This window comes from Lepus europaeus, chromosome 5 (assembly GCF_033115175.1).
Source record: "Lepus europaeus isolate LE1 chromosome 5, mLepTim1.pri, whole genome shotgun sequence".
Taxonomy (NCBI): Eukaryota; Metazoa; Chordata; class Mammalia; order Lagomorpha; family Leporidae; genus Lepus; species Lepus europaeus.
Window position 1 is genome coordinate 159,251,145 of NC_084831.1, and position 9,407 is coordinate 159,260,551.

The 9,407-nt window shown below is 39.6% G+C and overlaps 1 protein-coding gene across 1 annotated transcript in view; it reads left to right on the forward strand.

Moving 5' to 3' along the window:
- The window catches only part of LOC133760473 (zinc finger protein 658B-like), a 30,992-nt gene that overhangs the window by 9,553 nt on the left and 12,032 nt on the right, over positions 1–9,407 (forward strand). Inside the window, 1 exon segment of the mRNA XM_062193025.1 lies at positions 9,042–9,098. The gene's annotated coding sequence lies outside the window, so the exon portion shown is untranslated.

Consider the following 9,407-nt stretch of genomic DNA (forward strand, 5'->3'; position numbering starts at 1 on the left):
AGAAACCTTCACTTTTTAAAAAAATATGAATTTCATAAGTAAAACTTTTGGATTATAGCGGTTCTTCCCCCATATCAGCCCTCCCACCCCCAAACCATCCCAACCCTGACTCCCTCTCCCATCCCATTCTTCATTAAGATTCATTTTTAATTATCTTTATATACAGAAGATTAACTTAATATATACTAAGTAAAGATTTCAACAGTTTGCACCCACAGACACACAAAGTATTATTTGAATAGTATTACCATTAATTCACATAGTACAAGACATTAATGACCGAGTTCCTACATGGGGAGCAAGAGCAAGATCCAAATGCCTTAAGGGCTGATTCTGAGGTTAGAGTGCTGTTTAGGACATTAGTCATTCTATGATTCTGCTGTGTGGCTTGCTTTCCATGTTGGATCATTCTCCTTTTTAATTCTATTATTATTAGCAGACACTTGGTCTTATTTATTTGATCCTTTTGACACTTAATCCTATCTTTATGATCAGTTATAAACTAAAAATGATCACTTTAACTAGTAGGATGGCATTGGCACCTGCTAACTTAATGGGATTTGGAGTCCCATGGCAAGTTTTCAGCATTACCCTTAGGGGTAAGTTCAAGGGAACATATGCCGAGCTATACATCTCCTCCATCTTTTATTCTCTTATCACTCTTATTTTTAACAGGGATAAATTTTCAGTTGGATTTAAACCCATAAGAATAATTCTGTGTTAAGTAAAGAGTTCAACCAATGGTATTAAGTAGAAGAAGAAAATACTAAAAAGAATGTCCAACATTGTAGTACAGTGGGTTAATGCCCTGGCCTGAAGCATTGGCATCCCCTATGGGTGCCAGTTCTAGTCCCTGCTGCTCCACTTCCAATACAGCTCTCTGCTATGGCCTGGGAAGGCAGTGGAAGATGGCCCAAGTCCTTGGGCCACTGCACCCATGTGGGAGACCCAGAAGAAGCTCCTGGCTTCAGATTGGTGCAGCTCTGGCCATTTTGGCCATCTGGGGAGTGAACCAGTGGATGGAATACATCTTTCTCGGTCTCTACCTCTCTCTGTGGCTGTGTCTTTCAAGTAAATACAATAATTAAAAAATAATAATAAAAAGAATAAAATAGTAAGCTGTTCCTCGACAGGACAAGGGCTGATCAAGTCATTGCTTCTCATAGTGTCAGTTTCACTTCTACAGGTTTCCTTTTAGGTGCTCAGATAATTGTCACAGATCATGGAGAAAATATGGTATTTCCCTTTGGTACTGGCTTAGTTCACTACACGTGAAGTTTTCGAGATTCCTTCACTTTTTTTTTTAAGATTTTATTTATTTATTTGAGAGGTAGAGTTACAAACAGTGAGAGAGAGAAACAGAGACAAAGGTCTTCCCTCCATGGGTTCACTCCCCAAATGGTCGCCAAAGCCAGAACTATGCCGATCCGAAGCCAGGAGCCAGGTGCCCCCTCCTGGTCTCCCATGCGGTGCAGACATCCAAGCACTTGGGCCATCCTCCACTGCCGTCCTGGGCCACAGCAGAGAGCTGGACTGGAAAAGGAGCAGCCGGGAGTAAAACCCAGCACCCATATTGGATGCCGGCACCGCAGGTGGAGGAACAGCCAAGTGAGCCACAGTGCTGCCCCAGAGATTCCTTCTCTTTGTTGCAAATGACTGGATTTTTTTATTTCTGTATAGTATTCCATATGGTACATATCCCAAAATTTCTTAATCTAATCTAACATTGATGGGCATTTAGGTTGATTCCATGTCTTAGCTATTGTGAATTGAGCTGCAATAAACATTGAGGTGTAGATAGCTCTTTTATTTGACAATTTAATTTTGCTTGGGTAAATTCCAAGGAATGGGATGGCTGGGTCATGTGGTAGGGCTATATTCAGATTTCTGAGGTATCTCCAAACTGTCTTCCATAGTGGCTTTATCAGTTTGCAATTTCACCAACAGCAGGTTAGTGTGCCTTTTTCCCCACATCCTTGCCAGCATCTGTTGTTTGTTGATTTCTCTATGAAAGCCCTTCTAACTGGGGTGAGGTGAAACCTTATTGTGGTTTTGATTTGCATTACTGACAGCTAGTGATCCCGAACATTTTTTCATGTGTCTGTTGGCCATTTGGATTTCCTCTTTTGAAAAATGTCTGTTTAAGTCCTTGGCCTTTCTCTAAATGGGTTGTTTGTTTTGTTGTTATGGAGTTTCTTAATCTTTTGTAGATTCCGGTTATTTATTAAACCTTTATCAGTTGTAGTATTTGCAAATAATTTCTCCCACTCTGTCAGTTGCCTCTTCACTTTTTCTGACTATTTCTTTTGCTGTACATAAACTTCTCAATTTGATGTAATCCTAGTTGTTAATTTTGGCTTTGGCTGCCTGTGCCTCTGGGGTCTTTTCCAAGAAGTCTTTGCCTGTGCCCATATCTTGCAGGGTTTCTCCAATGTCCTCTAATAATGTGATGGTATCGGGTCATAGGTTTAGATCTTTAATCAAAGTTGAGTGGATTTTTGTGTAAGCTGTAAGGCAGGGGTCTTGCTTCATACTTCTGCATGTGAAAATCCAGTTTTTCTAGCACTATTTGTTGAATATGCTGTCCTTGCTCCAGAAATTGGTTTTAGCTGCTTGATCAAATATAAGTTAGTTGTAGAAGTTTGGATTGCATTATGGTGTTTCTATTCTGTTCCATTGGTCTATCAATCTGGTTTTTGCACCAATATCAGGCCATTTTTATTATAACTGCCCTGTAGTATGTGTTGAAATCCAGTATTATGATGTCTCTGGCTTTGTTTCATTGTATAAGATTGCTTTAGCTATTTGAGGTCTTCTGTGCCTCCATATGAATTTCAGCATCATGGTTTCCAGGTATGAGAAGAATATCTTTGGTATTTTGATTGGTATCTCATTGAACCTCTAAATTGCTTTTAGAAGAATGGACGTTTTGATGATATTGATTCTTCCAATGTATAAAGATGGAATAATTTTCTATTTTTTGTGTCTTCTTCTATTTCTTTCTTTAAAGTTTTGTAATTCTCATCATAGAGATCTTTGACATCCTTGGTTAAGTTTATTCCAAGGTATTTGATTTCTTTTTCTGTAGCTATTGTGAATGGGATTGATCTTAGAAGTTCTTTCTCAGCTGTGGCATTGTCTATGTATACAAAGGCTGTTGATTTTTGTGTATTCATTTTATCTTCTGCTACTTTACCAAAGTTTTCTCTGAGTTTCCATAGTCTCTTAGTGGAGTTCTTTGGATCCCTTAAAGAAAGAATCATTTCATCTGCAAATAGGGATATTTTAACTTCTCCCTTCCCAATTTATATCCCTTTGATTACTTTTTCTTTCTAAAACTTCCAGTACTATATTGAATAGCAGTGGTGAGAGTGGGCATCCCTCTCTGGTACTAGATCTGAGTGGGAATGCTTCCAACTTTTCCCCATTAAATAGGATGATGGCTGTGGGTTTGTCATAAATTGCTTTTATTGTGTTGAGGAATGTTCCTTCACCACCCAATTTGCTTAGAACTTTTATCATGAAAGGGTGTTGTATTTTATCCAATGCTTTCTCTGCATTTATTGAGATAATAATATGGTTTTTATTCAGCAATTTGTTAATGTGGTATATCACATTCATTTATGAATGTTGAATCATCTCTGCATACCAGGGATAAATCCCACTTGTTCTGGGTGGATGATTTTTCTGAGGTGTTGTTGGCTTCTATTGACTAAAAATTTGTTGAGAATTTTTGGATCTATGTTTGTCAGGGAAATTGGTCTGTAATTCTCTTTCTCTGTTGCATCTTTTTCAGACTTAGGAATTAAGGGGATGCTGACTTTATAGAAAGAATTTGGGAGAATTCTCTCTCTTTCAATTGTTTTGAATAGCATGAGAAGAATTGGAGTTAATTCTTCTTTAAATGCCTGGTAGAATTCAGCAGTTAGTCCATCCAGTCCTGGGCTTTTCTTTCTTGGGAGGGTCCTTGTTACTCTGAATTTCTGTCTTAGTTATGAGTCTGTTTAGTTTTCTATGTGTCCAGGAGTATATCAGTTTCTGCTAGATTTCCCAGTTTGTTGGCATACAACTCTTTGTAGTAATTTCTCTCTCTTTCTTCCTTTCCTTTCCTTTCCTTTCCCTTTCCCTTTCCCTTTCTCTTTCTTTCTTTCTTCTTTCTTTCTTTCTTTCTTTCTTTCTTTCTTTCTTTCTTTCTTTCTTTCTTTTTTGGACAGGCAGAGTTAGACAGTGAGAGAGAGAGACAGAGAGAAAGGTCTTCCTTCCATTGGTTCACTCCCCAATTGGCTGCTATTGCTGGCGCACTGCACCGATCCAAAGCCAGGAGCCAGGCGCTTCCTCCTGGTCTCCCATGTGGGTGCAGGGCCCAAGCATTTGGGCCATCCTCCACTACCCTCTTGGGCCACAGCAGAGAGCTGGACTGGAAGAGGAATGACTGGGACAGAACCAGTGCCTCAACCAGGACTAGAACCTGGAGTGCCAGCAATGCAGGTGGAGGATTAGCCTAGTGAGCTGTGGTGCCATCCTCTTTGTAGTAATTTCTGATGACTCTTTTTCTGTTGTTACATTTCCTTTTTCAACTCTAATTTTATTGATTTCAGTCTTCTCTCTCCTTTTTTTGGTTAGTTGGGCCAATGGTGTGTCAATTTTGTTTATTTTTTCAAAAAACTAGCTCTTCATTTTGCTGATCTTTTGTATTGTCTGCTTGGATACAATTTTGTTGACTTAATCTCTAATTTCAGTTATTTCTTTTCTCTTACTGGTTTTTGGTTTGGTTTGCTGTTGTTTTTCTAGATCCTTGAGATGCAATGATAGCTAATTTATTTGGTGCCTTTCCAATTTCTTGTTGTAGGGACCTATTGCTATAAACTTTCCTCTTAACACTGCTTTTGCTGTATTCCATGTTTTGTCATCTTCATTTGTTTCCAGAAATTTTCTGATTTCTCTTTTGATTTCTTCTGTGACACACTGTTAATTCAGGAGCATGTTGTTCAGTCTCCATGTGTTTGCATATGCTCTAGAGATTCCTGAGTTGCTGATTTCCAGCTTCATTCAAAGAGGTATGATTTTGATTTTTTTGAATTTGCTGAGATGCTTTATGGCCTAGTATGTGGTTAATCCTAGAAAAAGTCCCATGCACTGCTGAGAAGAATGGGTATTCTGCAACTGTAGAATGAAAAGTTCTGTAGATATGTGTTAGGTCTATTTGGTCTATAGTGTCAATTAAATCTTCTATTTCCTTGTTGATTTTCTGTCTGGTTGACCTGTTCATTCCTGAAAGTGGAGTATTGAAGTCCCCCAAAACTATTGTACTAGAGTCTAAGTCTCCCTTTAAATCCCTTAGCATATCTTTTAAATAGCCCAGTGTCCTGTAATTAGGTGCATATACATTTATATGAGTTACATCTTCCTTGGGAATTGATCCTTTAATCATAGTGCCCTTCTTTGTCTCTTGTAACAGTTTTTGTGTTAAAGTCTATTTTGTCTGATATTAAGATGCTACATCAGCTCTTTTTTGGTTTCTGTTGGCATGAATATCTTTTTCCAATCTTTCACTTTCACTCTGCTTGCATCTTTGTTGAAAATATGTGTTTCTTGTAAGCAGCAAATAGATTTTTTTAATCCATTCAGGCAGTCTGTGCCTTTTAACTGGGGAGTTGAGGCCATTTACATTGATAAGTGATGACTTTTCCCTACTATTTTTCCAAAAATATTCCTAATTTATACTTTGATAGCCTTTGATTTTTTACTGAGTGATTTTCTTCCTTTATTTTCTTTCACATTGATGACCATGTTTCTGTGTTTCTTAAGCATTTTTTTGCAGGACTGGGTGGTTGGTGACAAATTCTATCAATTTCTGTTTGCTGTGAAAGGTCTTTATTTCAACTTCATTCACAACTGAGAGCTTTGCAGGATATAATATTTTGTGCTGACAGTTTTTTTTTTCTCTTAGGACTTGGTCTAAATCTCATCACTCTCTCCTAGCCTGTAGGGTTTCTGATAAGGAGTCTGCTGTGAATCTAATTGGAGATCCTTTGAAAGTAATCTGGTGTTTCCCTCTTGCACGTTTTAGAATCTTCTCTTTAAATTTCACTGTGGTGAGTTTGATTACAATGTGTCATGGTGAGGATCTTTTCTGGTCTTGTCTATTGGGAATTCCGTGTGCTTCCTGTACTTTAACGTCCCTTTCTTTCTCCAAACCTGGGAACTTTTCTGCTAGTATTTTACTAAAAAGGCCTTCTAATCCTTTCTATCTCTTCAAGTTTTCAGGAACTCCAAGAACCCAAATGTTGTTTTGTTTTGTTTTGTTTTTTGTAGTATTCTGTAGATTCCCAATAGTATTTTTTAGATTTCTAATTTCTTTTTTTTTTTTTTTTATGGTGGAAAAACATATATTTAGAATTAGCCAGCTGGACTCAGTTCAGATGATCCCAATTTTGTTGGCAACGTCCAGAGCATCATAGGAGCCAGCCGCACATAGGCCTTCTTCTCTCCATCAGGTCTGATCAGGGTGTTGACTTTGGCCACATCAATATCATAGAGTTTCTTCACAGCTTGTTTGATCTGGTGCTTGTTGGCCTTGACATCCACAATGAACACCAGGGTGTTGTTGTCTTCTATCTTCTTCATGGCAGACTCCGTGGTCAGGGGGAACTTGATGATGGCATAGTGGTCAAGCTTGTTTCTCCTGGGGGCACTCTTCCGAGGGTATTTGGGCTGCCGTCGGAGGCGCAGTGTCTTGGGCCGCCGGAAGGTGGGGGACGTGTGGATCTTCTTCTTCTTGTGGCTGTGGACGCCTTTCAGCACTGCCTTCTTGGCCTTTAAGGCCTTTGCTTTGGCTTCGACTTTAGGAGGGGCAGGAGCTTCCTTCTTCGCCTTCGGCGCCATCTTGGTGAAAAGCTAATTTCTTTTTCTTGTCTTTGGTTTGACTATACTTTCTTGTGCTTTCTCTCCTAAGTTCAATATTCTCTCTTTTGCCTCACTGATTATGTTTTTAAGGCTCTCCACTGCATTTATTTCTTCTATTGATTTTTTCATTTCATTTTGATTTTTCTTTATGATCTCCATTTCATGTTCTATTGAATTCATCATTTCATGTTGATTCCCCCTTAGGATCTCAATTTCATGGGTGAGATATTTTTTCATGTCCTGCATGGATTTCAGTAGTTCTTGTGTTTGCTTTTGATTACTTATATGTAATCTTATATTCAATTTTTTGAGTTCCATTTCTTAGATTTCTTCTATCTCATTCTCTTCATAATCTAATATTAATGTGTTATGTTCTTTTGAAAGCATCATGTTGTCTTCCTTGTTCTTGTTTCTTGGATTATTGCATATATTTTTCAGCATTTGTGGAGATATCCATTGGTTTCTTCTTTTTTTTTTTCCACTGATACAGCTTTTATTGTACTATGACTCTGTAGTTAAGTGGGTTTTCTGATTTCTGCGACTCTCTAGATGCTGTACTGGGAGTGGCCAGAGAGTTCTGTTCAGTTCTCCATAGTTAAGGGCATGCCTAAGGTGACACACCCAGTTTTGGAGTGTTAAATCTTCTCTCTCTCTTTTTAAACCAGAAGGTAAATATATTCTGCACAACTGAACTCTCCTCCTCAATGGAGACCAGTGCCTGAGCGCTAGCCTCAATGGGTATAATATCCATATGCTCTGTCCCAAGGACCACACAAAGGATTGGTGCAGTCCTCAGTATAAGTTCAGATTCCCCAACAATGTCTCTCAGCAGGAATCCAGGAACTCCTGAGCTTATGGCATCTCCCACTGAGACTGCTTAAAGTCCCAGCCACACCATGAATTCTCCCACACACCCTCAGTTTTTTTTTCACAGTCCCAGTTCAGAAGCTTCACACAGTTACAAGCTCCTAGCCCCCTGTTATTTCTTCCCACCAGAGCCAGGAGTCTCCACTCAGTTGACTACCGGGCACAGATGTGAGCTGGTACAGCTGGTACATATGTCCACAATGGCACCCACTCTGTTGGCTTGTCACAGTACACTTTTGTAAAGTGAGCAGAGAGAGAGAAATGTGTCCATCCTGTCCTTTTGTTTTTCTCCTCTAGTTTGGCTGATGCACATTTTGCCATGGGGCTTCATTCCCTCTAGGCTCTTTCTGTCATTTTTTTGCCAGTGGCTTGGGCTTCTGTGGTCTGATCTCACCTCACTTTCCTGCACTGGTGCATAAGCTCTTGGCTGTTGGAGTCCCAAACTGTGGGCACTCACAACCTCCACATAGGTCCATTGTGTCCCTCTAATTTCCATAGAGTTTCCTATGTCATTTTTTTTCCTAAGTCTTCCCTGAGACTACAATATATCCACTTTTTTTAAACTATCTTTTCTTGGGCTGGAGCAGGAGCTCCCTCTCTATTCCGCCATTTGGAACCTCCTAATAGTTGAAAATTGACCTCAAATTTTAGTCCTTTTGGAATCCTAAAATAGTCAACTTCACTCTGTGGTTATCATTCTCTTCATATCACAATGACTATATTTTTCATTCTTACTTTAGTGCTAATCAAGTATTAGAGCTCTCTTATTGACTAAGTGCTTGATATTACCATTGCCAGTCATTACTCAGAAGGTACATTTAAGACACATGGATGCCAGCACCGTGGCTCACTAGGCTAATCCTCTGCCTGTGGTGCTGGCACCCCAGGTTCTAGTCCCAGTTGGGGTGCTGGATTCTGTCCCAGTTGCTCCTCTTCCAGTCCAGCTCTCTGCTATGGCCCGGGAAGGCAGTGGAGGATGGCCCAAGTGCTTGGGCCCTGCACCCACATAGGAGACCAGAAGGAAGCACCTGGCTCCTGGCTTTAGATTGGCACAGTGCACCAGCCATAGTGACCATTTGGAAGGTGAACCAACAAAAGGAAGGCCTTTCTCTCTCTCTCTCTCTCTCTCTCTCTCTCTCTCTCTCTAACTCTGCCTGTCAAAAATAAAAAATAAAAAAAATTTTAAAAAGACCCATGGAGAGAAAATTATTTGTTAAAGTCCAATCAACAACAACTGAGTGTGGCCTTTCCACTTTCTCTCTTCTCAGGACTCACCTCAGAATCTTCATCTGCAGTTACAAACTGAGCAACTCCTATTGTCAGAGGTATGTGGCTACCACTACAGGGAGCAATAACTCTTGAAAAGGACAAGGGAATCCACTACTTCATGGTACCATTCTAGTTCATTAGTGTCTGCAACTTCATCTTCTGTTTAAGTTGTATGATGCCGAGAACTAAGTAATAATTTGCTTTTGGGTCTGACTGAGGTGAAGTTACTTAAGATGGAAGCTCAAGACTGAGGTCTCCCAATTTGTAGAATAAAGTCATTGAGAGGCAATTACCAGATCAGAGATGGTACAGAAATTTGAACAGCATAATTTGTACAAATGACCAATAGCTGTGGGCCAAGAGTC